At 41.9% G+C, this 25,351-nt stretch overlaps 1 protein-coding gene across 3 annotated transcripts in view; it reads left to right on the forward strand.

Moving 5' to 3' along the window:
• Positions 1-3,068: 3,068 nt before the first annotated feature.
• Positions 3,069-25,351, forward strand: part of SPATS2L (spermatogenesis associated serine rich 2 like) — an 84,518-nt gene continuing 62,235 nt past the window's right edge. The window contains exon 1 of one of the 3 annotated variants that reach the window (XM_032692738.1): positions 3,069-3,167. The gene's annotated coding sequence lies outside the window, so the exon portion shown is untranslated. Of the gene's footprint in view, positions 3,168-3,629; positions 3,701-22,308; positions 22,389-25,351 lie in introns of those variants that run through there. The other 2 variants (XM_032692739.1, XM_032692735.1) reach the window with 2 other exon arrangements.

Below are 25,351 nucleotides of genomic sequence, written 5' to 3' on the forward strand. Positions count from 1 at the left end.
ACCACGGTTGTGTAGGAAATTATGAACTGGGGATTTAATGCAAAATCCAAAGCTGGTGCTCTGACCAGGCCATCTCAATTCCAATATAGCCCAAGTGTTCTAGCTGGGATGCTTAATTGTTGTTGATTATCATTTTACCTTTATCAATTACTATCCTCTACAGAGAAACTGAATGACTGCAACGTGTGTTGACCGTAAGGTTCATACTGCTACTTGGCATAAATGGAAGATGAGAACTAAACTCTGGGCAGCTGGTGTCCTCTTTTTGAAGCTGTAAGCTCAGCATCCAGCCAAATATACTGCAAGTCAATACAGATTTGCACATTTGCTGCAAAAATTAAAAATCTGGTGGAGTAATGCTAAAACTCCTTTAGTGCTGCTGTAGAATCTGTGTCACCTTGTCTGAAGATCAACTTCTAGATATCGGCCCTTTATTCCCTAGAAGAAAAAGTTGGGAGATGTTGAATCAGTCTCTGTATGAAGGGCTCCTGTTCCGTGAAGATTTATTTGAAGAAGCTATTCATGATCCTCACTGTAGAATATATGTGTTCCCTTCTATGTTCCCATTCCAGCCTCTACTTTCAGTTGCTGCAGATGGCAATTCCTTGTGCCAGCTTTTGCATGCACCTGAAGGCTTCCCAAAGCTGTTATTCCTTCTCTGTTTGTTTACAACTCAGCCTCCTACTTAGTGATTTCTCACTTGTGTTTAGTACCCAGACAACTCCCCCCTCAAAACTGTCCAAATACATCATTTCTCCCAACAGTGGTAGATGAAAAAAAAACTCCAACCTTGGGAATTAATTTCAGCATAGACAGAGTATAAAAACTGTATTGGAAAATACATAAAAAGTAGACCACTTAATTTTCGTTTAACTTTTCTAAAGAGATTTACAGTTCATCTTAAATAATTAACTCAAAGTCACTACATTTTCAAAAGCCAAAAGTAAAGATCTGGAATGAAGTTTCAGTTCAGGTTTTTCTTCCTGCTATGCTGTCACACAAAAACCTAAGCTATTTCTGGCTGTTCTTATTTTTAGATTGTTCTTCATATACCATTTACTGTCATTGAAGTTAATGAGAAAATAAAAGGAGTGACCTTTGGCTGAGCACATACAGTTTATGCATGAGCTAAACAGCAGGATCCTTTTTCATTCTTCTTTTTCCCACATTCTCTTTCTCCCTGCTCTCCCCCATCCAAATATAATTTGTAAAGCCTTTAGAGCCTTTCATCCTATGTGTTTCCACTGTGTTCCTTTACATGAGTCTCAGGTCCACGATTCACATCTATTCTCTTGTGCTGAAAGGTCAGTGGCACCCTTGTTTTATGAATATAATCCACTATTCTCTTGAAATTCAGAATCATTTCCAAAACTCCCAGGCAAAATTCATACTGCTTAGGGTGCAGATAAATGTCAGCACTATTATAAAGGGCACTCTCACAACACAAATACAAGCCTGGACATTCAAAGTTATGTTGTTTAAAATAAAACAGTTTGTACTGAAGATCTGAATAGTTTTGAAGACACAATTCCAAGTGAAATGGTAATTCTGAACCTGTGGCCTCACTGCAACGTTGAATATGTAATTCATGCCCAGCTTTCTGCAGCCAGTGGATGAGTCCATTCAAGGAAGCCACTCATTAGAGTAGAAACTGCCCAGTGAGGTTTCCTTGGGCACCACTGTCACACTGAGGTGGTTCTCTGCCAGCCCACCTTCCTGCCATGAGGAAACACTGCCGGCCCTGCAGGTGGGTCAGATACATTTTTATTATAAAATGCACATTGAATGATTTTCAATGCTGCAGTTTGTGAATCCTTGGTTGAAAATTATAAGGCCTGAATGCTGCTTCCAAACTGTGTTTGAAGGTGAAAGAAGTTACTTTCCTGGCTGAGAGCAGGGATTTAAGTAGAGGTGTGCTATGACCAAGAAAGTCTCCTTTGTGCTAGCTGGAAAAAAGGTCTGCAACCATTTTGAGAGGGAACACTGATTTTCTAGTACTTGTGCCACACATTGCTAACAAAAATGAGAAGTGGTATGTGTCTGGTTTAAGGGAAATGCTGATGACAGTGTAAGGCACCAATACTGATAGTAAATCCAGATTATAGTTGTTTATGGAAAATTTGCTTTTTTTTGGTGGTTGTTGTTCCCAGCGTGTGGTTGTACCTCTGCATTCTAGTGTTTAAATTTAAGTGGATAGTTAATTATTGCTCCTTTAGCTTTGTCTTAGCAACCCTGACTGTGTATTTTATTTGGAGCTTTTAGATAGTATTGTAAAACACTGATTACTGAAAAACTTGTTTCAAGTTTTTATAGTCTCGTTGTTTGCCACGAGTATTCACAAAGATTACAGAATGGGTCAGGATGGAAGGGACCACAGTGGGTCATCTGGTCCAACCTCCCTGCTTCAGCAGGGCCATCCCAGAGCACATGGCACACACAAGATTGCATCCAGATGGTTCCGGAATATCTCCCGTGATGGCAACTTGACAACCTCTCTGGGCAACCTGTTCCAGTGTGTGGCCGTTGCACAGTAAAGTTCTTCCTCATGTTCAGGTGAAACTTCCTGTTAATCAGTTTCTGCCTGTTGCCTCTTATCCTATTGCTCAGCACCACTAAGAAGAGAATGGATCCATCCTCTTGGCACCCTCCCTTTAGATATACCCGCAAATGAGGTCCCCTCTCGGTCATCTCTTCTCGAGGCTAAAATTCATCCTCCGGCAATCACTGATGTCGCCCGTTTCCTTTTGCTTAGCGAGAGGTTCGTGAACAGTTCTTTACACGAGGCCCAGCGGTGTCCCTGCGCGTCGCGGGTCTTTATTTGTGCGTGGCAAGCCGGGCACACGTAAATTATGTGCCCGTGGCCGGAGCCAACGCCCGGGACGCGGGGGCCGCTCCGTCCGACAGAGCAGACGGGCAGGACGGACGGCAGGAAGCCCGGGACCGGCGCGGCGCTGCCGGGGCCGCGCTCCCAGCGGCCGCTCCCGGCGGGTCCCGGCGCTCCCGCCCCCCGCGCCCCCGGCCCCGCGCGCTGCCCGGGGCGGGCCGGGGGCGGGGCTGGCGCGCGGGGCGGGGCGCGGGGCGTGTCCCGCGGGAGGGCGGCGGTGCCACGGCCGCGGGTCCGCAGCCGCCCCTCAGCCCGAGCTCGGCCTCCGCCGCGGCCGCACCAGGTAAGCGCTGCCCTCGCCTGCCCTCCCCTCCGCGGCACCTGCGCGGGGCGGCGGCGGGCCCACCGGGAGCTCCGTGCCGAGGGGTGCCGGGCAGGGAGGGAGGGGTGCGGCTGCCGTGGTGCCGCGGCGCCCCACCCGCCGCTCCATCGCCTCGGGTCCCGGCGCCGAGCCGCGGAGGCGGGCGGGCCCCTCCTGGCGGCGCGGGGACCGCAGCCGGGCCGGCCCCGGCTCCTGGACCCCGCCCGGCGTGCGCCCGGAGCGACTCCGCCAGCGCCCGAGAGCCGCTCGCCCTCGGCCGCCGCTCCGCCGGAGCGGGGCTGGGCTGGGCTGTCCAAGGCTGTTCCGTAGCACCCTTGGCCATAAATGATTAACTGCGCGCCCGGGGAGGCGGGTGTCGCCGAGCGCAGCCGCCCGTGCCCGGCCGCCTTCGCGGCCAGACGCGCTGAGCCAGCGGCGCGGTCGTTCCTGAAAAGCCGCCCTGGGCTCTCGCACGGGCTGTGGGAACGCTGCTGCGAGCGCCGGCACTCCTCGAGGTAGACCCCGGCTCGTCTTTCTGCACAAATCCACCCATTTGAGTGTTCTGGTTTGTTGGGGTGGTTTTTATCTGCGCCAAGGTAAAAGACAGACAAGGTGATAGGGGGTTTTGTTGTTGCTTTTGTGTTTGGTTTTGTTTAGGTGTTTTTTTTAATCTCCATTGTCTTTTTTAGTGTGCATAAAATATTAATCATTAGGTATGGAATTCTCTGATAAACAGTGGCAGCTGGCAGTATTTTATTCTCTATCAGAATGCAATACCTGCTTTGTTGAGCTGTAAATTAATAGTGTAGGCTTCTTCCCCACCCTCAGCCTCATCATTCTGAGCTGTGAATCACTTGTACTACCAAATTTGTTTTCTTTAGGAGAGCTAAGAGGCACCACAGAAAATCCATCTGTTTCATTCCAGGTCACATTCCACTGGATTGATTTGGTTGATTTCAGCTTGAAAATGTGCTTCAAGGCAACTGATGATTTTCTGTGGCAATTCTTTTCTCTTAACTTTTAAATTTGAATTACTGGTGTATGCATAAAACATCTTTCTTCTGTTTCTTTGAGCTCCTAATGTAATCATAAAGTATTTTCCAAAACGTGATGATTCAGGAAGGTAAACTAAAAACTTTCTCCACAGAAAGTGGAAAAGAGTGCTGCATGCAGAATGTCAGGTTAACTAGGAATATAGTTTGCACTGGCCATGAAAGAAACCCTGAACGGTAACCTGTTGAATGCCGCTGGCTAGAGTCCTTGAGCTGCTGTGAGCAGGACACTGTGCCCTTGCCACAATTGTTTCTGTGAAAACAGTCAAACTGTGCAAGTGCAGAATGATTTCCAGGTCAGAACAGGTTGATGAATTTTGTGAGACGCCATCACAAACTGCTGGAGCTGAACGCTGCTGCTAGGCTGTGAGTGTTCTCCCACTAATTGTGTTATGGGAGTGGAAGGAGTTTGGTCCTTTATGAGAACAGCAGGATCTGTTAAATGTAATGAGACACTAATCAAGATAAGGCTTGTACTCTGTCAGGTGCTGTATAACCATGCAAGGAGGTAAGGTCACAACTCTGGAAAATTTACTGTGTAAGAAAGTGTTATGATTAAGATGAATTAAATTAAGTACCCTTCAAAATGTTCTCAGGGTTATTCTTAAAGCGAAAGGTCCTTTTCCACAGTCCTTATGCCCAGGCAAATGCCTGAGAAGAAACCGGTGCTTGAGAATTATTGTTTTGTCTGATATGTAGCAATGAGCCTAAAAATCGAACACAAGCATCTTTCCGTGTTGAGAGAGGTTTGGTTCCGAATTTAGATCAGTTATTCTTATCTAGTCCTTCTGGCTCAAAAAAACGGAAATGAGGCTATGTCAGGACACCTTCCTGCTGTTGCCCGAATTTCAAGGAAATACATGTCTGGAACTCTGTTTTAAAGAGAAAGCACAAAAATATTCCAATGGTCTACGATGTGTTTTATATTTTCTTTGAGTTTTTCTCTATCAATTGTGGAAGTACCAAAGCTATGCCAATCAGCAGTTGTAGCCAACCTGAATTTGGTATTAATTCCCCCTAACTGGTATATTTGTGTTCGTTTTCACCCACACATGTGGCCTCTCTTGTCATTCTAGGGACTGTGTTTCCTGGCACGTTTTTAGAGGCCAAGTCTTAGAGGTCTTTAGACACTGTTGTAAGCAATGTTAGTCATGCGGAATACAAAAAAACCCCACCTCAGTCATTTTCTCAAAACAGTCTGGTGTGGCACTTTACAAATCTATAGGAGAGGTCAAATTCCACTTTGCACTGTGCACTGGAGGATAAAAGTAAAGCTGTGTAATGACTTGAAGACCCAAGGACGGTGAGACTTTGCACAAAGATCTAGGGAAGAAAAATAATTTACAGCTAACTGTTAATTGCAGTTGACTTGTAGCTGATATTAAGGATTTTATTGTCTATGTTACTCCAGGGAAATACAACTGCATACCTACAGCTGATGCTGCTGTCTCCTCCATGTTTTTCTACACTGTTCCAATCCTTCAGTTTCTCTTTTCTTCCCCCCACCTTCCCTCCTCAGATGCTTCACCAGCTTTCTCATAGATTTCTTGAAAACAAATGGTAGTGAAATAGTTAACTTCAGTAGCAAAGTACCTTTGTTTTAGACTGGACACCTTCCCTTCCTAATAGTCGTTTGAAAGCAATGCTCCATATCATTATTATATCGAAGAATTTGACCCTGAACTTCACGGAGACTAGCAGGGGGTTTTGTACTTCACACCTCTGTGCTCTGGGGGTTTCTGAGCACCTTGGGCTTCAAGAAGGTGGCATAGCATTATTTTGCCTCTACTTTGCATTTGCAAGATTCTCTTTACAGCCCTGAGAACTGTAAGCTCTTGTTTTGGACACCATGAGATGATGGGGTGTGTAGTTATCTTGTGGGTATATTTATCGTGGCAGGACTTCTACTTCCGATGTATATCTGGAAGTGGCATCATGGGTGCTTCCTGCAGTAAAGATTTTGGCACCAGTACTGCAGTCTGGTAACATGCCAGGGACCAGCTCCTTGCCTGATGTAATTTGATAGGGCAGTCAGAAGAGCTAAATCCAACTGGTACCTTGACCAACAGTGTGTGCAAAATTTTGGTTTTGGGTGCCGTTAGTGGGAGCGCAAGGAGTATAAATTTTGAGATGTGGAAAGAAGCTGGGGAGTGAAAACTGACACTTTTTGATTGTTTAGCTTCACAGTACATGGGTGGAACATATGGGTGAGGAGGGCAAGTCTGATAGCTGTGACTCTTGTTTCTGAATGGAAGTACAGTAATTGCCTAGTTCTGAGTATGGGGTAGAAGAAATCTGGTTTAGTTTATTAGCTTCTACTGTCATTCCTGCTGAAAGTTTGTCCATGTGAAGCTTGTTTAGAAACGCTGTAATGAAATCGTGTGTAAATCCCATTTTGAGCATGTGTGCATTTTTGCATGTAAAATCTGGGAACTGAAGTGTGATTGGGGTAGGTGGAGAAGTAAAACATTTCTTACTTCTGGGAAGTTGTCAGCAGTAATTGACCTCTTTTTGTGAGGGACTTCAGAAACAGACTTCAAAATTAGAGTCTAATGCTTGTTTCTCAATATAAAAAAAGGTCTTTTTCTTGAATAGGCCATCTTATACTTTATGAGTGATGCCAAATTTGCTCAATTACTAAACTGATTATTAAGCAACACTGACAATGCTTTCACTTATTATCCCAGTACAATTATACTTCTACTAGATGTTGTACCAAAAAAGCTCCTGATGATTTTCTGTTTACACAAGGCAAATAGTGCTGCAGACCCTAATTAGGGTTTGGGAATAAAGTCAAAACTCTGCATGTGTTTTAAACTTCTCTTGTAGAACAACAATAATACAGAATGACTGCCCATCTTTTTGTAACACAAAAGAGACTAATCTAAAAATATGCTCTGCATGTACGTAGTAGGAAAGGACTGTGGCATAACATTTTCAAAGCTTGTTCTTTTCTTGGTCTGCTTTTAACTGAAGTTATGCAGTTTCTTCAAAACCCAAGAATTACAAATGAATCTGCAATACTTTGTGACTCCTTGTCCTTTCCTTCAGACAAAAGGCCCTTTCAATCCATTGTGGAACAGTCACTGATTTTCATGTGGTCATTCAAGAAAAGGATAGCGATTGGCCTTCATAATAGTCCTTTCAGTACTCTCTCTAGTGGTTTGCTGACTAAAAAAAAATGCCTATGGCTGTGTACTGTGTCCAGTGTTTAAATTAGTGACGAATGTATCTCCCAAGTGTTGGAAAGGTAAGAGTTCAAATGGCAGAGAAGCCTCACCTGTTCGTGAATGCTGGCCTGCTGCTGCTCAGGGCTGAGGACAGATTTTGGCCTGTGTGAACTGGTACAGTTTTATTTGATTTTCTTTGAAGGTCTGTTCTATTTTTTATTTTTTTTAAGTGGTAACTTAAGCCTGTGCTTCTAAGAGGGCTGATGTTGTTTTATGTCCTGAGTGGTGTTGAGCAACGTTATCTGTTCGTGCTGTGCATAGCCAAGTGAATTGTCAGTATGATTTCTTGGGAGGTGACTATCCTCGAAAGTTGTGGGTGTGTTTTGAGTTAGCATTCAAGGAGCAGCTACCACTGGTATATTGACAGTGCAGTCTCATGGAGTTATCTTTCTGGGCTGGTAAGGCCAACCTGCCTGGCAGCATTTCAAAATAAACACCTTGTGTTCAGGAGAGGTAGACTGGTGTTTGTTGTCCCAGCTTTATGTAAAATCTGAGCAAGAATTTGTGGTGTTTGACTGAGTCTTACCTGGAACAGCACCAAAAGATATTGTCTGTGCTATGAGACGTTTCTGAGTGGTGGTAGTTCTTCAGGATCCTGGCTGATTTTTTTTTGTAGAAACTTGTGCAGTACTTGCCCTGAAGGTTCAGCACTGAAGTGTCTGCTTGAGTGCTGTCCAGGGCACCTGGCTTTCCTCACTGCTAAAGACTAGTACATGGTGGCAGATCAGGACTTGAGGCTTTCTGATTGGGTTAGGTACAACTGCCAGGAAAGAATATTTGGACTCTGGATGAGTCTAAGCTCAAGCATGTAGTCAAATGGTCTTTTCAGACTAAATTACTTAGTAATATATAAAACCAGCTTTCAGTATGTATTGTCCCATGCACATCCACTTTGTGGCTTCCTCTTCTGTACTACACTTAAGCTATCCACTTTTAGTATTTAAATTACAGTGTTGTGTATGGTTCTCTGTGTAAAATTAAATGCAATAAAAGCAGTGCACATGCAACTTGGGTGCGGTGGTACTTCTCAATGGGAATGTATTCAGAGCTCTGGTTTATGCTAGTAGTGAAAAAACCTACAAATCCGAAAATGTCATCACTATGGGACTTCTCCTTTATGTTTTAATGGAAGCAAAAACTATCTTGTGCAGGAACATTAGCCTGTGTAGAATTTGATTTAGTGGTCTTTTGGACTTGGTCTGAATGAAATGTTGCCTTTTCTGTGTTTCTGTTTTCCAGTAATAACTTAGTTCTGGCTAGAAATTTTGAGTTGGCTGGTTTGTTAAGGTGCTGGCGTGAAGTTATGCTTTGGTGTTAGAATTGGAGCTTGTGCTCTGTGTGCTGGATATGTTGGAGTAAGGGGTGGTGCGGAGATAAACTGCTTGCACAGCACTCAGGTGGAGATAAGCTTTGCCATCTGTTCCCACAGCTACTGAGGTTTCCCATCTAGTGCACCCACCTTGTTATTAGGATGAAAGAGAGAAACCTACTTCTCGTTAAAATCCTTGAGAGTTTCTTCCTCCACAGTAACCAAATTACATTGTATACAAACAAGTGGCAGCCAGAAAGGACTAGATGATTCATCTGGCCGGGCGAGAGGCAGCCAGGTCTGAAGTGTCAGGAAAGAACAGGAAAAAGGAGGCAGAAGATCAGGTCTACTATCAGATGCAGAGTTCTAGCACAGGTAGGACAAGAGGTGCCTGGGAAAAGTCTGCAGTATGAGGAGAATACAGGTGAACTAGAGCAGCTGCTGTGTAAGAAGAGTGCCTGGAGGCTTGTGGTAGTGAAGAGAGCAGAACATGGTGGCTGGAAGGAGCCCTGGTGGGGAGGAAAACTGGGGAAGATCTCAGGACCCAGAAGGAGGTCTGACAGTCAGAACCAGTCTGATTGTATCTGTTTAGTCACTCAAGTGGGAATGGAAGCTCATGAGGTGAGAGTGAAAGGGTAGAATTACAGGGAATATCTTTTCTGTGTGATGGTAATACAAGATCAGGGCTTACCTAACTCTCATGAGGTTTTCCTCAGGTTTGGCCTTTTGGTTAAGGATCTGTTGGAAATTGTGTGCTTGCAGCATTTTATATGTTACTAAGTTAGAGCCAGGTTCTTTCAGGGCATATACTCACTGAAATCCACAAATACAGAGTTTGGCCCATTATCATTGCTTCCTTGTCACTCAATAAAAACAGCTTTCCCTTTTTTATCTGTTACTAAAACCATATACCTGTCTTAAATATTTGTGCTCTTGGGCCTTGTTAGTCTACATATGCTGATTATCTACCAAATTGCTGGTGGATTAGAACTTTTTGCAGAAGGCAAGAGAACATGGTTGGCATAGAATTGATCGCGATAATGTAATTTTTTTAATGTAGTAATTATTATTTTATCCTAAAAGAAGTAAAAGAAATATCCAAACAGTGATGTGTTGGAGAAGCCTTGAGCAGAGCAGACAATCAGCTTTCCATCAGAACTGTGATTCTTTGGTGTTTATCTTTGTGTGAAAGGAGACTATGGAAAATATCGTCATTTTTCTGGCACACACTGAAGACAGAAAATCTTCAACATTGGTGGAGTTGCACTTTTGTGATACTAGTCTAAAATCAATATCTTTCCTTATGATCTTTAAAATATTTATATTAAGTTCTCCTTTTTTGTTAGTTTTAAAATTAAATTCATTAAATACGAGATGGTTCTAATTGTGTACTATTGTATCTGCATCACAGCGTGGCCTCACATATTTTTCGTGTCGTGAAGGACACAAACCCTTCACATGTCTGAAATATGTGCAGTCTAGGTGTTCTACAGCTAGGTTTCTAGGGAAGGGATATTTCAAACTAAGGTCCTGTCAGAGCTCTACATGTATTGGTAGTTTTGCAGCACTTTGATGTGAGTAGGAGTTTGGTTCTATGTCCTTAGCCAGGATTATGGCATGAGAGACAGCTGTGGAGCAGGCTGCAGCAGCGTGCTGCCTTTTGCTCCGTGTAGTGCTCAGACCTGAAGTGTCTGGCTGTCCTGTGAGAGGGTTCAGAGTCCACAGGCTGTTTTGGGATGAGGGATACTCCATGATGTGAAGTGTTGTATTTCATTTTGTAGTGAAGAGAGTAAGCCTATGAAACCAAGGAAGATCTGAACAAGGATGTTTGGATGTGAATACCCTGCCCCTGGAGGCCAGATTGGATAGGGCTCTGGGCAACCTGATCTAGTGGTTGGCATTCCTGCCCACAGCTGGGGGGTTGGAACTAAATGATCTTTAATGTCCCTTCCAACCCAAACTATTCTATGATTCCATGATTTGGTGGTCTGAAAGTCACTCTGCTGTTGCATAATATTGCAACAGATAGTCATGTGTGTAAATTCATGCATTGCACTGCCATGAGTACAATGAGGATTGCACTGAAGAGATGACCGAGAGGGGACCTCATTAATAAATATCTAAAGAGGGGTGCGAAGAGGATAGTTCCAGGCTCTGCTTGGTGGTGCTGAGGACAAGAGGCAGAAACTGATGCACAGGAAGTTCCACTTGAACATGAGGAAGAACTTTCTTACCATGCAGTAACTGTGCACTGGAACAGATTGTCCAGAGAGGGTGTGGAATCTCCCTCACTGGAGATATTCCAGAACCATCTATGGACCTAATCTATGCAATGTGCTCTGGGATGACTCTGCTTGAGCAGGGAGTTTGATCCCATCCACTGTGACTCATTTTGTGGTTCTGTGATCTCTTGGCAAAGAATGATGGGTTTTCTTTTTCTTTGCTGCTAGGATGAGGTTTGGGTTAGGGTTAACATTAGGGTTAGCATTTTAACACCTGATTTCCTTCTCTTAAGTTACACTGTATCCAGCCCTGATTATTTTGCATGTTACCCTATAGGTGGGGAGAGGCTGGAAGTTTTTAATTGCTTTCCTGGTGTTGGAATTTCAGAGATGTTGAGTGAGGGTGTTTTAACTGGAATTGGGTACAGTCAGGTCCTCTGAAAATCAACCTGTAAGCGAATGATGGTATCTTACAAAGCATTTCAATGAGAATTGCCAAAGAGCAAAACCTGGTTTCTTAAGCTGTAATAAGGGACTTTTTAAGTGGAAGAGGGATCATCTTGTAGTTGCAAGGTCTGTTAAGCTGCAAAAAGGTTAGTCATTACCATTGTTGCATCATATTAAAAGAATGAAGCAATGTAAATGCAGTCATTAATTAAACCGAAAAGCACGATTTTAAACTACTGTTCGCTATTTTACGTAAATATCTTCTTTGTTTGGAGAGCTGCTTAGCCTAGTACTAAAGATTCCTTTTCTGTGAATTGAAAAATCTCAGGTTTGTTGTTACTGATGGCAAAACCCAGACATTTTCTATCGTGGTATGTGCTCATACTGGGCTGAACTTGTCCTACCAGGCTCTGCACCCTCTTTGAACTGCATGTGAAGTCAGAGCCCAGGTCTTCAGAAGTGGTTTAAGAGAGGGAAATGGTCAAACAGCGTGATAGCAAAGGGCTGGTTTTCTGTGGTGCCAAAAGACCTGGGCAAGGACAACACGTTTCAAAATGCTGGTCTGTAAGGCAGGAGTGTGGTGAAGGTGCTTCACCACCTGTGTGGGAGTGGGGCTCTTGCCAAGCTGCATTCCTGCTGCAGGCCTTATGGCTGGCATGGGGAACTGCTGGAGCTGGTGCCAGCTGGCCACTGGGGTGGCTTGGGAGGGCTGCTGCTGAGTGTGTTGGTTTTGTTGGATTTTGTCTTTAAACAAATTTGGGACCAGACTCCCTAAAAGGCTTTGTCTTTCGCTCGTTTAGGATTTTTTCTGGGAGAGACCTCAAGGACTCTTGTGCGCTACATTTTTGGACATTTTCAGTTTGCAGTACTGACCACAGAAAGAGCTTTGGGAAGTAATCTGCTCTTAATTGAAATGGAAAATACAGCAGATGGACTCTTAAGAGAAAGGCCATAAATTATTAACTGTCTGTGTTAATACAAATGTAGAAAAGTGCCTATTCATGGATTAAAGTTTAACACCCCCACCCAAAAAAAAAAAACCCAAATAAAACCAACAATACAGCCACAGAAAGTTCCACCTGAATATGGGGAAGAACTTCTTTACTGTGCAGTGACCACGCACTAGAGCAGATTTCCCAGTGAGGTTGTGGAATCTCTCTCACTGGAGAGATTCATAAACTGTCTAGATGCAATCCTGTGCTATGTGCTTTGGGATGACCCTGCTTGAGCAGAGAGGTCGGACCAGATGACCCACTGTGGTCCCTTCTAACTTTACCCATTCTGTGATTCCGTGAAAAGATGTCATCGTTTCAGTCTTATTTTGTAATTTGGTAATTCTGCTTTTAATGGTCAGCTTTTACAATGTGTTGTAGTCCTGAACATACACCAGGAGTTGTTTCTCTGGCTTCTCAAGTTCATTGACTTAGATAATTCACTAGAAGAAAGGTACTTATGTACCAAGGCAGCTGAGATAATTCTAAATTTTAACACATTTGTGATCAAGGTGAATATGAGGTGGTCAGACTGTGTGAGTGTTTGAAATCCGCAGATATGGATGTTAAGGTGTTTGCTTACATGTGAAAACTTCAGTTCATACTGAAGACTAAAGTTATGGGTGATATGAGCAGAGGTCCATCTGTGAAAGCCAGGAGGCCCAGGGAACAAGAAAGATAGGTTGTAGCTCTTGTGTGCCACTTCCCTCTTCTACTTAAGCAGCAAATATCTTAGGAAATAAAATGGGAAAATAAACAACATCAATGTACTATGAGTTTGCAAAACTAAAACAAACAGAAGGCTAATGGTTTGGAAAGCAAAGGTTGGGCTAGAGATGGTAACTTGGCCACGTTGCATGCATGTAATGTTTTCCATGCAACTTCCTTTCGTTAAATAAATGTGATGTTACTTTTTTTAGTGTACCATAAAATATGCAGACTCTGTCTTGTGGGTGAGTGGATATTACTGGAATAAACTTTACTCTTGGTGTCTCAAAGGCACTTGGAGCAGAGATACCAAGTTCATAAGTCAACTGCTGAGGCTCAGTGGCAGCAGTAAACGCATGTTTGTTCCTAGGAAGGTAAATGTAGACGTGAATTCAGAATAAATGGTCCACATAGAAGATGCTATGCCAATAAACTGAGACAAACTGATTTCCTCTAACATGGGATGTGTCTGAGTTCACTGAAGACATTCCAGATTTGCACCAGCACTTACTTTTATCCAAACTTACTAGCAGAATAGAAAACCACACTGTATTTTTGCTTTATTTTAGCTAGATTCCTTTGTAACTAAAAGACTGACACAAGCATTTCAGCTGAAGCCCAGGCAAAAATATTTTAAGTCATCAGAGAAACAGTAAGTTCCAGTGTGAGAAGTTTACTTAAAACCTTTGGGTGTTATTTTGTTATTTGTATGTCATTCCCATGAAAAAGCTGCTTTGACGTACAAATTACTGTTTCGTGGAACCTTCTGTCTCAGGGCTGTGAGAGCTCTGTGTTTTCCTTTGCGATGTGAAATATCACATGGGAATGAGATCTCATTTACACTCATGACAGAGTCTGACCAAGATCCCCTGGGTAATTGTGCTCCTCCTTTCTATTAAAACTTCAAAAGAGGCTAGATTATATTTACATTTGGAAATTGATTTCATTCTTCGTTTTCGTTCATTATGATCCCATTCTTAGAATCTGAATGCACAAGAAAAGAGAGTATTTCCCCATGCTAAATGGAGAGAAATAAGGATTGGAGTTTTATATGAGAAGGAGTATGTCTAATCTCTGTGCTGTACAAACGTGCTTTGTGGTTGCGTTCAGCTCTTGTAGGAGTGCCACGGAGGAGAGAAGAGTGTGAAATTGCGTAGACGAGAGCTGGCTGGGAGTTCTCAGTCCTCTTCCTGTCCACACATCAGACCAACTGCGATGGAGTGAAGTGGAATCAGGCCATATAACATATGCTGGACCCTGGGTATAGTGGTTTCTTTCTGAGCAGGATGCAGTGCAGTAGGACCTGCTCCAGTGGGTGATGCAGGGTGTACATCCCTCTGCTGGGCTAGTTTCTGGTAGGGATTCACAGGAGGTGCTCTCTTCTTTGAACTTCAGATCCACTTACGTTGTTATAAAGGCAAACTTAAAACTGTCATTATGACATGATGTAGTGTTGGCACACAGCTCTACTTTTCACATTTGTGGGGTGATGTTTTTTCAGAAGCAAAGGAAGGGTGTTAGTAGACCAAGATCCCTGAAACTCCCTTGTCTCTGTGTCCTAGTGTAACTTGGAGAGGACATCTTTAGATGTGGTCTCTAGTTGGGGCTTTTTGGTGATTTTAATTCTTATTTATTGTAGTCTTTGATATCTGGTAATGCACAATAAACCCAGTATCAGGTGGATATCAGTATGAGGAAAAGTTGGAAACCTGTTCTGCAGGACTGAGCTTTTTAATGCACCCTGTGGACTCTCAATACCTGCATATTGTGTATGTTAAGCTCAAATCTGCTATGGCCGAGTTGTGTTGCTTTTGGTACTGATCTCCCTGCCCTACCTGTGAGAATAAGGTGCTGTTAATTGCAGTGTAAACTCAGTATCCACAGCCTTGATGCACTGTCCACAACACGTTGGCTGTGCTCAGCAGACACCCTTTGTTTCCTAAAATAAGCCCTCATCAATTAAAAGCATATGCACTCAGACATACTTTCTCTGCCTCTGCTTATTTAGATAAGCAAATAATTTTAACTTTTAAAAAAGCATCATTTGCATACTTCTCTTTCTTAGACTATGATTATGTCTTGAAATGTATATACAAAAATACATACAGTGGCTTTTCTGTTAAGAAAATGTCTGTTTTGGAGCAGTTAAATTGCTTTATAAAGTGCTGAATAAAAACTGTTTGACAGAGTGAGGGCACAACTGATTTTGCTTAAGTGTGCAAAATATGAAGTACTACTTCCTTCAGAAGCTTCTGTCCTGCTGTTGGGAGGCTGAAGATAGATTACCTGGAGGATGTGCCAGTTGGAAAATGGTGCTGATTGCAGTCTCATTGAAAATAAGGTGTTTCGGCTGTCGTTTGCTATAGAAGTTGTAAAATGCTTAATTGTTCTGATGTGCTAGAGATGAAATGGAGGGTAGGTTTCTGACCAGAAAATAACATAGTGAATTTTTTTTTCGACCTGGTTACACTTTTTATCACCAACTTTTAGCATTAATTATAAGGCTATGTTCTGTGTAAATGAACATAGTCAAATTTACGTGGGTCCACAGTGAATATTCTAATGAATCTGTGGAGGTTATTTTTAGTTTGTTAACATGCTGTCTGAGACACAGTGTTTTTGAGTTCCCAAGCCTCAGCCAGAGGAAGCTCTCCTGACAGACTGACCTTTCAGTGTGCAAAAGTGGCAAGTAAAATTCAGGGTGGCTCCAAGTGGCAGCAGAACTCCATTCAGAGGGAGGCAGTTTTCACACAGAGGCACGAAGAGTCCACAGATCATACAGAATCTTTTCCTCATTCTTTTTAGGGTCTTGTGGCCCCTGAAGTGTAAAAAATGGAGATCCTATAGCTCTCCTAGGCACTGAACACATCCTGGCTGATCAGGGTATCAGCAATTGTCTTAACCAGGGCTTTCCAGTTTTGTGACGTTGCTTGGTTACCATCATTCCCACAACTCTCAAATAAAGAAAGCAAAGTAAATGTAAAAAAAAAAACTGGTTTCTATTTATGGGCCAGGCTACTGTACAGATCCAAACAAAACAGAATTGTAAATCCTCTACAGCTTCTTTAATGATAATTTTTTTCCTCAAGTATTCCACTTGGCTACTCCCGAAGGCTTTCTGTATTAAATATGTTTTTTCAGTATATCGGACTATTTCTAGGATTCTCTACAAATTCATTAAATTCAGAAGCTGGAATCTTGACAAATAATAGCTTGTGTTGTCGGGCAGTCTTGCTAACTCCAGATGGGATACTGCCTTTTCACCCATACTTTATGTGCATCCTCAGTTCAGGGCAGGGAAGAGGGTGCAAAGATTAACTTGGAATGTGTTGGGGAGTATTTTCTTTAGTAATAATAATGAAGAACTGTCATAACCATTTGGCTGAAGATGTCATGTCATTTTTTGAATATTTCCAAATGTGGCTTCAGAAGTCCTCTCCTGCCCTTAAGGAAATAATTTTGACATGTGGGCTCGTGTTTCAGGGAAAATTCTCTTCTTAATTCCAATTAACTGATCTTGACAAATTACACAGACACTCTGAGAACCAAGTAGAGCATATGTGCCTGGGTAGCTATTCTGTTGTTCTGCCTGCTCCACTGGAGAGTTCTGCAAAATGGAAAATATCAATTTTTTCACTTTCAGACTGAAATGGATAACTAAGACAGTCATATTGCTGTGTTACAAATGAGTATAAGTCTCTTTTCATGAAGTTTATTCCCAAAACAAGACTTTGCTGGGAGCTTGTGGATGGGTTTCTTGGTGCAGAGAGCTTTCTGTAAATGTACTAGGGTCATAAATAGTCTGCCTGGAGTTGGTTATAAAAACCCTCTTACTGTTTCTGATAGTGGAGAAAAGTAAAGTAAGTGGAGATATGTATAAGTCAGACAGAGATTGAGAAAAAATAAATGTATCCAAGTAAAACATTCCCAGCTGTGGAAAAAACTATCCTCATCTATCAGAAGTATGGTACATATAGGAGGCAGATAGCAATTCTTGTGGGAAGTAGAACTTCTAAGCATTGCCCTATGCTCATTGTCTGAGAGCTGGTGCTTTAATGGGGCAACAATTAGGTCCTCTAACCATTTTGGGCTTCCAGTGGGTCCTGTTCCTCTGACAATGGACTTCTAAGAGAGATTTCTCATCTGGTGAGATACTAGGTGTTGTACTGTGTGGTGTGGAATTTCCGGTGTCATCTGGCTCACATATGTCTGTGTTACGGATCTATTCCAGCTCCAGTTCTGTCAGGAAGAATTGGGTTAGGCCATTCATACTTTGAGAGTAAATTGTTGACTGATGTTACATTAGGAGGAGTAACAAACTGAAATAAGGAGAGTTCACTGTTAGGAGAATAAAGGTGCTTACAGGCTCTGCATGTGGACTTGTTTTAAAAAATGTATCTGTAAAGCTTCTGAGCCCATCTTGATGCTCTAGCTCACATCAGAGTTTCCATACAACAAGGAAGAGCTTCAAGGACCAGAAGAACTGGATATTTAAGTCCTTTAAGATGTATAGATCATAGTAAACATCAGAGTTGGTTTGTGTTTTAGATCATGCTGTGTCCTGCTGGCTGAAACTGAAAGAATGCCGGTTGTCTGTCTGGTTCCATGCTATGAGGGCCTTCAAGAGCAATTTTTCCCCTTGACAGGACAATACAACATTTGCAGATTTCCTTCCTTTCTGGGCCAGTGTTGAACATGAATCCTCTCCTTTGCCATACTGTGCTATTATTATCTGGCTTGTGCCACTGGACAGAAATCTGGCATAGGATGAGAGCTGGTCCAATCCTGAAGTTTTTATTTGGTTATTTCCCAATCCTGAAGTCAACAGATTCTTTTGCTATGCAATCTCTGGCAAATATCAGATGAGGATGGTTTTAGTCAGAGAGCTTAAGCTGCTTTGCAACCATATACATCTTTTGTTGTAATAAGAAACGCACGTTGTGAATGTGGATATGAATTGTCCTCTGAAGGCTGGATCCTGCTGAGTGTGCTTAACACTGCATTCCCTGGCCAGAGCTGGAAACTGTAGCGTGTAAGATGGAGCATCCTGGGTTATTTGTAAAGGCAGGCAGGGTTGTTATTAATTGACTGAATACTGAGATCTTATAACTGTGTTGGAGTGTAGCAGTGACAGACAAGGAGCCTTATTTGCAATGACTGCATCAGAGCTTACAGGCTGTGTTGGGTATGAGGCTGAGGCTTAACTGTCAAAGACAGGGAGGTTTGCTTTCCATGTGCTAAATAACTGCACTGGCCATTAGGGAAATGTGACTCGCTAACTGGGCCAAAATCAAAATCCTAAAAAGGACCAAAAAAACCCCAGTGCCAAAACTGTCAACAAAATCTCACTTTTTTTATGTGTGTGTACCAGCAAATGCCAAATAGTCTTTGCACTTGCTCATATCAACATTCAGTAGAAGATTCCCTGCCTTCTGTTGACTTCCTTCTCACCTAAATGTTCCATCAGTGGCCTCACCAGAGAAATATCCTGGAAAGAAAGTTAGCCATAGTCCATTGTATGCTTGTGTTACCAGCATTCATCCCAGCTCAGCATGCCTCTGATTCCACCTATAAACCTAGGTTTCAATTTTTTTCTGAAAAAAATAAACAAAAAAGAAACAACAAAAAAAAAATAAAGCCAAACAAACAATTCTTAGCAGACTCGGACAAATTACTTTCAGTTAGTTTCAGAGCTGATCTTTGTCACTGGGCTATACTTAGCACTGTATTTTGCACTGTGTATAGGATATGTACACGGGAATTGAAGATTGTTTGCTGTTAGGATCTATGAGACTCATAGGTCTATAGTGGAATTAGCAGAGTGCAGCGTTTTAGGTTTTTGAGCTCTTCTGTGTGATTAAGTGTATTGTGAAATCCTAGGTTAAGGTTAGGGTCAGATTTATGCATCAGAAGAAAAGTGGTCTAAGAGCTTGTTTTACTTTTCTGAAAAATAAAGAAAATTTTTATAAGATGAGGACCCCTGTCTAGAGTGTTATATAACTCATGGTATGCTTTGATTCTGCTCTGTAGATTCATTAAGGCCTGTGTCACAATGAATAGCTGTTGTGGTCTAGATGTAAATTTAGTACCTGGTTCTGGTGCTTGTATGTGTCACATATCACATTAATACTAGGGTTAGGGAACTGTTGAATAGGTCAGAGTTCAAGATGGAGAGGGATTTAAGTACTTAGTTTATTTGTATCTTCTACAGGTCTCTAGAGCTGCAATGAGCATTGATTCCTGCTGGGTTTTTTGGCTTATGTTAGATTTGGGGTAGTTGTTTGTCGCTGAGCTCTGCTGGATGTGTGGTTTGGTGATGTGATATCTGAGGCTCTGCATTTTTCTCTTCATTCCCTGCAGTGAGGGACAATGTGTCGAAGGTTCTGCAAGGGGGGTTTCATGTCATCTCCATGCACATATCCTTCATCGACCATGGCTCTGGTACAAAGGAGTATGGACCACTGTTTTTTAGAGTCTGTATTCTATGGCTTGCTGAGTGACATCATGTTTTCCTGTTTTAGGGTCCTTTTTTGTTTGAAAATAAAAATCACCTCAAGAATTGACCGTTCATTATGATGGGAAATAACCTGAAACATTTGTAGACGTTAAACAACAGTATTTTCTGTGAGGATGCATAAGTGAAATAAGTTTCCTTTTATCTGTTGTGCCTTTACTCTTGATTTCCTTTCTCCTCCCTTGAGTCATTATTTCCTGCATAATCTTTTCTTTGAAAACATGCTATGGAACATTGAGACAGTACAAAATGGTGAGTTAGGAAAGTGATCAAATTATGGAGAGATGTCCCCTAGAATTAATTTTTTTTTTTCAAGGTATTAAATCTCATTTGGTCAAACATGATAGATGTGGTATTGCTTGGAAAGAGCAAATCTTTACAACACAAAATAAAACTCGGCAATTTTTATAATTTTGCATATAGCATACAATTGTCTTGGCTATTTGTTGCTTTATGGTGATGCAAAACAAGAACCTTGGATTTAAATTTTTTGTTCTTGTTCTTTTGTCTTTTAAAATAGTCTTTAATAATAGCACTCAAAGGACAACAATTATAATTCTAACTTGACTAATTTCATACCATATTTCTTGACCGTATCAAGAAGTGGCATTCTTACATTACCTGTCACTTTCTTCAATATCTTATGAAGTTTAAAAGGACAAAAATTGTCAAAAGAAGTCAATGAGCAGGAGGAAAATGAATAGATATTTTTTTAAGCTTTAAAACTCTTCCCATTTTGATTTTTTTTTTTCAGATTTCAATCTTCCAGTGAAGTTGGAGAGGATTCTCTCCCACAGCTTGGGTTGAAGATGATCAAAAGTGGTGTTTAGCAGGCAGAGTATTATGCAGAAAAAAAAGCAGAATCACTAGAGTGCCTCAGTAAAATAATGTGCATGATCTGATTTGCTGTGTTTAAATCCTAAAAATACCACCTGCAGACTACAGACAGTGCTAGAAGGAGTTAAATGTCCGTATGTTGGTGTAAGAAATGCAGTAACTATTAGGAAGGTTGCTGTCTTACTCTGTTTTAATCCACTTGCTCACTAGAGAAAAGGGATGAGTTCTCAACCCTTCCTTGTGTCTCTCTGAAGGAAATAAATTACCAAGTCTTGCCCTTGCTTGCACCAAAGAACAAACTATTGGTAAGGCCATAGCATAGGCCTCTTCCTGAGTGCTTGGTTGGGGTGTTCTGCTCAAACATGAGGAGATGGGTATGCTTTCCTCACCAGGTTTCCAACCCCTCTATTGATCTCATGGATCTGTGCCTGTTGTGTAGATTCCAACACCCAGAAGTGCTCTTTAACACTGACATGTGTGAGTACTTGTATTTCTTCATCGAAGCGTCACATTTTAAATTGCTCTATTCATTCCTTTGATTTTGAACATAGCTGTGACTCAGCAAGCCATGCAGAAATATGTGTTTAAATTGCAATGGACTTTGGGACCTAAGCTGTGAGAGTCTTTGTTGTGAGAGCCTTTGCCAGGTGAAGTGCTTCAGGGAACATCTGGCTGTTTCGGATGCAGAAGCAATTAAGAGCTTTCTGCCATGCTTTAAAATAAAACCTGTGATGCTGACAGGACTTTAGCAGTCTAAAATTCACTTTGGAGAAACATGTAGTTTTGTAAGGATAAAATGGATTAAATAGGACAGCAGTCACACACTTCTAGTCTGTTACAGAGAGTATTTTGTAGTACAGAAGGAAAAATTAGCAAAGACAATCTAGTCACAGTGGCTTAGTAGAGGCTGATTTCAGCAGTCTGGATGTTCAGAAATGTCACAATATACTTTTAGGGGTTAGCTGGGGGACTGCTGAACAGATCTTATTCCAAAGCAAACAAATACCAGTCTGCAACCCAAAAGCAACCAGAGAGGAACAATTTCTGTCTGACATGCATGGTAAACCATTGACCAGTTCATGATTGCCTTCTCCTTGCAACTGCAGAAGAGAATGCAGAACTTAACTACTTCCTCCTTGCTAATGAAGTCGGAAAATCAATTTCCATTTGTGTGTGTAGGAAGGTAAACAGGCTCTCAGCTTTCCCTGTGGTTGTGTGTCCTTAACGTTGGGGTCTGTTCCTCTGAAATTTATATGCAAATCGGCAAAGGCCTTATACTGTGAACAAAGTGCTGGTGTCACTCTTTGGGTTTTCCTTTGTTTCATCTGAGTTAGTATTCTTGAGATGATAATGTTGTTTTCTGGCAAATGACCACAGTGAAACTGCACTAGTGCTGCTCAGAGGGTTTGATTGGTAACTGGCCAGTTACTGTAACTTGCACCTAAGACCCTCTTGCACGAATGGATAGAACAATTTGCATTGCTTAGGTTTATCTTTCTGCACATCTCAACATGCTGGCTAGTTTGAGCTTAAAATATGTATTTTAAAAATGGGTTTGTTTTAAGTGGGACAATTGTATGTGTAGTCAAGAGTAGGGCTAACAGCAAGGCTTAGGTAATTGCCTAAGCTTTCACAGTAGTGAAGATAAGCTCTTAAAAATGATAAGCCCTGTAAAAACAGGTAGGGGCACCCCATGTGTTGACCAGAGCAAGAAAGGAATGAGGAGTGTTTTTTTCACAGAATTCTCCTGTAAGGAAAGAGCAGTAAAGTAAATCAAGAGTAAATTAACTAATTACCTTTTTTTTTTTTTTTAACTTCCAGCTATTTTTGCAGAAGATAGTCTGTTGGAGAGGATAGAAAAATAGGAACAGAAACTGGAGTCATTCACAGTGGTAAGATACCTTTTATATCTCTCTTTGCTAATCATTCAGACAGGAAGGTTCTTTACTTAGAGGTCTATCAGTGCGGGAATGAGAAACCAGGAACTTTGAGGGCTTCTTTCACCAGGGCAGTGCAGCCTATTCGAACGTCTTGGAAGCCAAATCGTGTAGAAATCGTAGAGTGTCTTGGGTTGGAAGGGACCTTAAAGGTCATGTAGTTCCAACCCCAGTGCCAAGGGCAGGGGCACCTTTCACTAGACCAGGTTGCTGAGACCCCATCTAGCCTGGACCTGAACATTCCCAGGGATGGGGCAATTTGATCTTCAGAGTCTTTCACCCCTCCAGAAAAATTTCTCCTTTATCTTCTTTCTCTGTGTCACTAAGCTGGCCAGCTTATATTATATTGTCCTACTGCTTTTCCTCATTTCCCCCCCCCCCTTTTGTAATTGCTTGAACCATTGTGAAGGTGTAGCATGGTTTGCAGCTGGAAGTTCTGCCTAAGTGGTATTCTGAAGTCATTTCGTACGTAGTCTAAGGTGATGTTCACAGGGTAGTGGGAAAGGGCAACTTTGTTGTAATAAAAGCAAATGAATTAGATAAACACAGACTACAAAACTGATAAATGGGATCTCTGTAATTGCCTCATTTTAGAGCTGGTCTAAACCCCATGGTTTTTGCCACTTATTTCAAAGAAAATATTTGTTTAAACCTATCAAGTAATTCCTTTTGCTGTTTTGTCTGAAAGTAAGCAGTTTGTCCAGCATGTTACAAAAGCCTAAGTTCAGTCTGTTCCAAGCCTGAATCTAACAAGTGGGCTAATGACCTCATCATTCTGTGAAGTTCTAATGGACCGTTTTTTTCAAATGTCTTTTAAGGTTCTCCAGTTTACTTGCAGCTTAGGACATCTGGACTGTGGTTCCTATGAATAGCTTCCTGAGAAATCTTCAATGAATCACTTTATGCCTCAATTTTAAATCTGTAAAATGAGATAACAATACTCCCGCAGTTAAACGTGGGTGTCAGGATGCTGAATAGATTATGTATTGAGGTTTATGAAGTGCTTAGTCATTATAATAAATAGGCTGAAGGAGAACTCTTCTCATTTGCACGTGTTACTGCATGCACCCTCTTTCTTTGGTGGAGGGCAGTTATGCTGTTTCCTTTTTGCTTCAAACTTCTTTTACACAGAATTGCTACATGGCAAACTTTCAAAGCTTTTAGTGGTGGAAAGCTCACAGGGAGTGGCTGAATAGAATCAATCTGGTAGTTAATAATTCAGCATGCTAAACTCAGTAGTGGTGAGTTGTGTGATTTCCTCAACGGAAAGAATTAAAAATATACGTGACCAAAGTGGTTCTTGCACATCTGCTGATTGCAAGTGTGGCTGAGTACATGATGAAATATTACTTGTCTGGCTATGAGCTTTATGTAGCACAACTGAAGTGAGTCATGGGGTCAGTTGATGACCAGAACTCGAGCTGTCAGAAACAGATGGCCTGCCTAGAGAGCGAGATACCTTGGAAGCATCTCCACCCTTGTCAGCAATGTTATACAGCACAAGGATTTCTCAGAAGCAGTGCTGTGATTTCAGTGAAAATATGATAGTTTTTCAGCTGCACTTATCTTCCACATCAGAAAAACGTCTTGTGGCTCTGAGAGTAAGGAAACTTGCTGTCTTGTTAGTGAAGGTCCATATTTGTGAATCAGATCCTATATTTGGAGGGGCAGTAGTAGGGAGATAGGTAAAATCCTCAGACTTGCAGAGGGGCTAGTTTTTCAACTCTGAGAAGCCTTCAGGTTGCTAATAAAAGATGGCTGGTGTGTGTAAATGTTCCCTCTGGACATGAGGCCAAAGTTTTTAATCAAGTCAGAAAATCTTTTTCTGTACTCTCTCTCCACTTCTTTACCCCTTGGTAGAATGATAATCTTCTTGAGACTGTAGTTGGGCTGAGGATTATACTCAGCTCAGATATTTGGATATAAAGTGTCCTAAAACATCTAGAGAAATAATGAAATTTTGTAGACACTGAGTACTAGGGCAAGTTCTAGATCAGAATTTGAGAAGAGAATAGTACACCAATCTGGAATGGGTTTTCTGTTTGGCTTGCTGTGGTGGGTTTACCCTGGCCAGCAACCAAGCACTCACACAGCTCCTCACTCACTCCCCACAGCAGCTTTTCGCAGTGGGATGGGGGAGAAAACAGGAAGAACAAAATCCAGACAACTCTAGAGATGAAAACAGTTTAGGGTTAGTAGGTGAAGAAAAAAAACTTGTTCAGGAGGTAAAAAACAAGCAGAGCAAAGGAGATGGCACATCAGGTGATGGCAGACCAATGCCCAACTGGTCTCCAAACAACAGCCAACTTTAAAACGAAAAGAACCATATTTTTCTTCCTCTATCCCAGTTTTTGTTCCTGAACTTAAAGATACATTGTATGAAATATCCCTTTGGTCACTCTGGGTCAGCTGTTGCAGCTGTGTCCCCTCCCAGCCTCCTGCCCACCCCCAGCCTGGCTGTGGAGGGGGAGAACAGAGGTGGCCTTGACGCTGTGCAAGCACAGCTCAGCAGTAGTCAAAACACTGGTGTGTTGTCATCACTGTTGTAGCCACAGATCCAAAGCAGAGCATCATATGAGCTGCTATGAAGAAAGTCAGCTCCATCCCAGTCAGATCCAGCACAACCCCAAATCAGTGGTTTTTTTTTTTTACTTACTAATGTAATACTAAAAAAAGAATTATCAGAAGAACAAAACCCTGTTGTAAAATATTAAGAACAGAGTATTCTTGATTAAAAACGTTTTCTTGTATGTGCAGATGTGACATTTTTGTTAGAATCATGCACACTTCTGAAAGAGTTCAAAAATACTCCTAAGAATGTGCTGAAGTTTGTTTTTATCTGAAAAATGTCTCAAAAAATTTGTTTCATGGAATTCAATAGCACTTAAGTGCTTGTCTGAATAGGGCCTGCATATTCA

The sequence above is a fragment of the Chiroxiphia lanceolata genome, chromosome 7 (genome assembly GCF_009829145.1).
Source record: "Chiroxiphia lanceolata isolate bChiLan1 chromosome 7, bChiLan1.pri, whole genome shotgun sequence".
NCBI classification, from domain to species: Eukaryota; Metazoa; Chordata; class Aves; order Passeriformes; family Pipridae; genus Chiroxiphia; species Chiroxiphia lanceolata.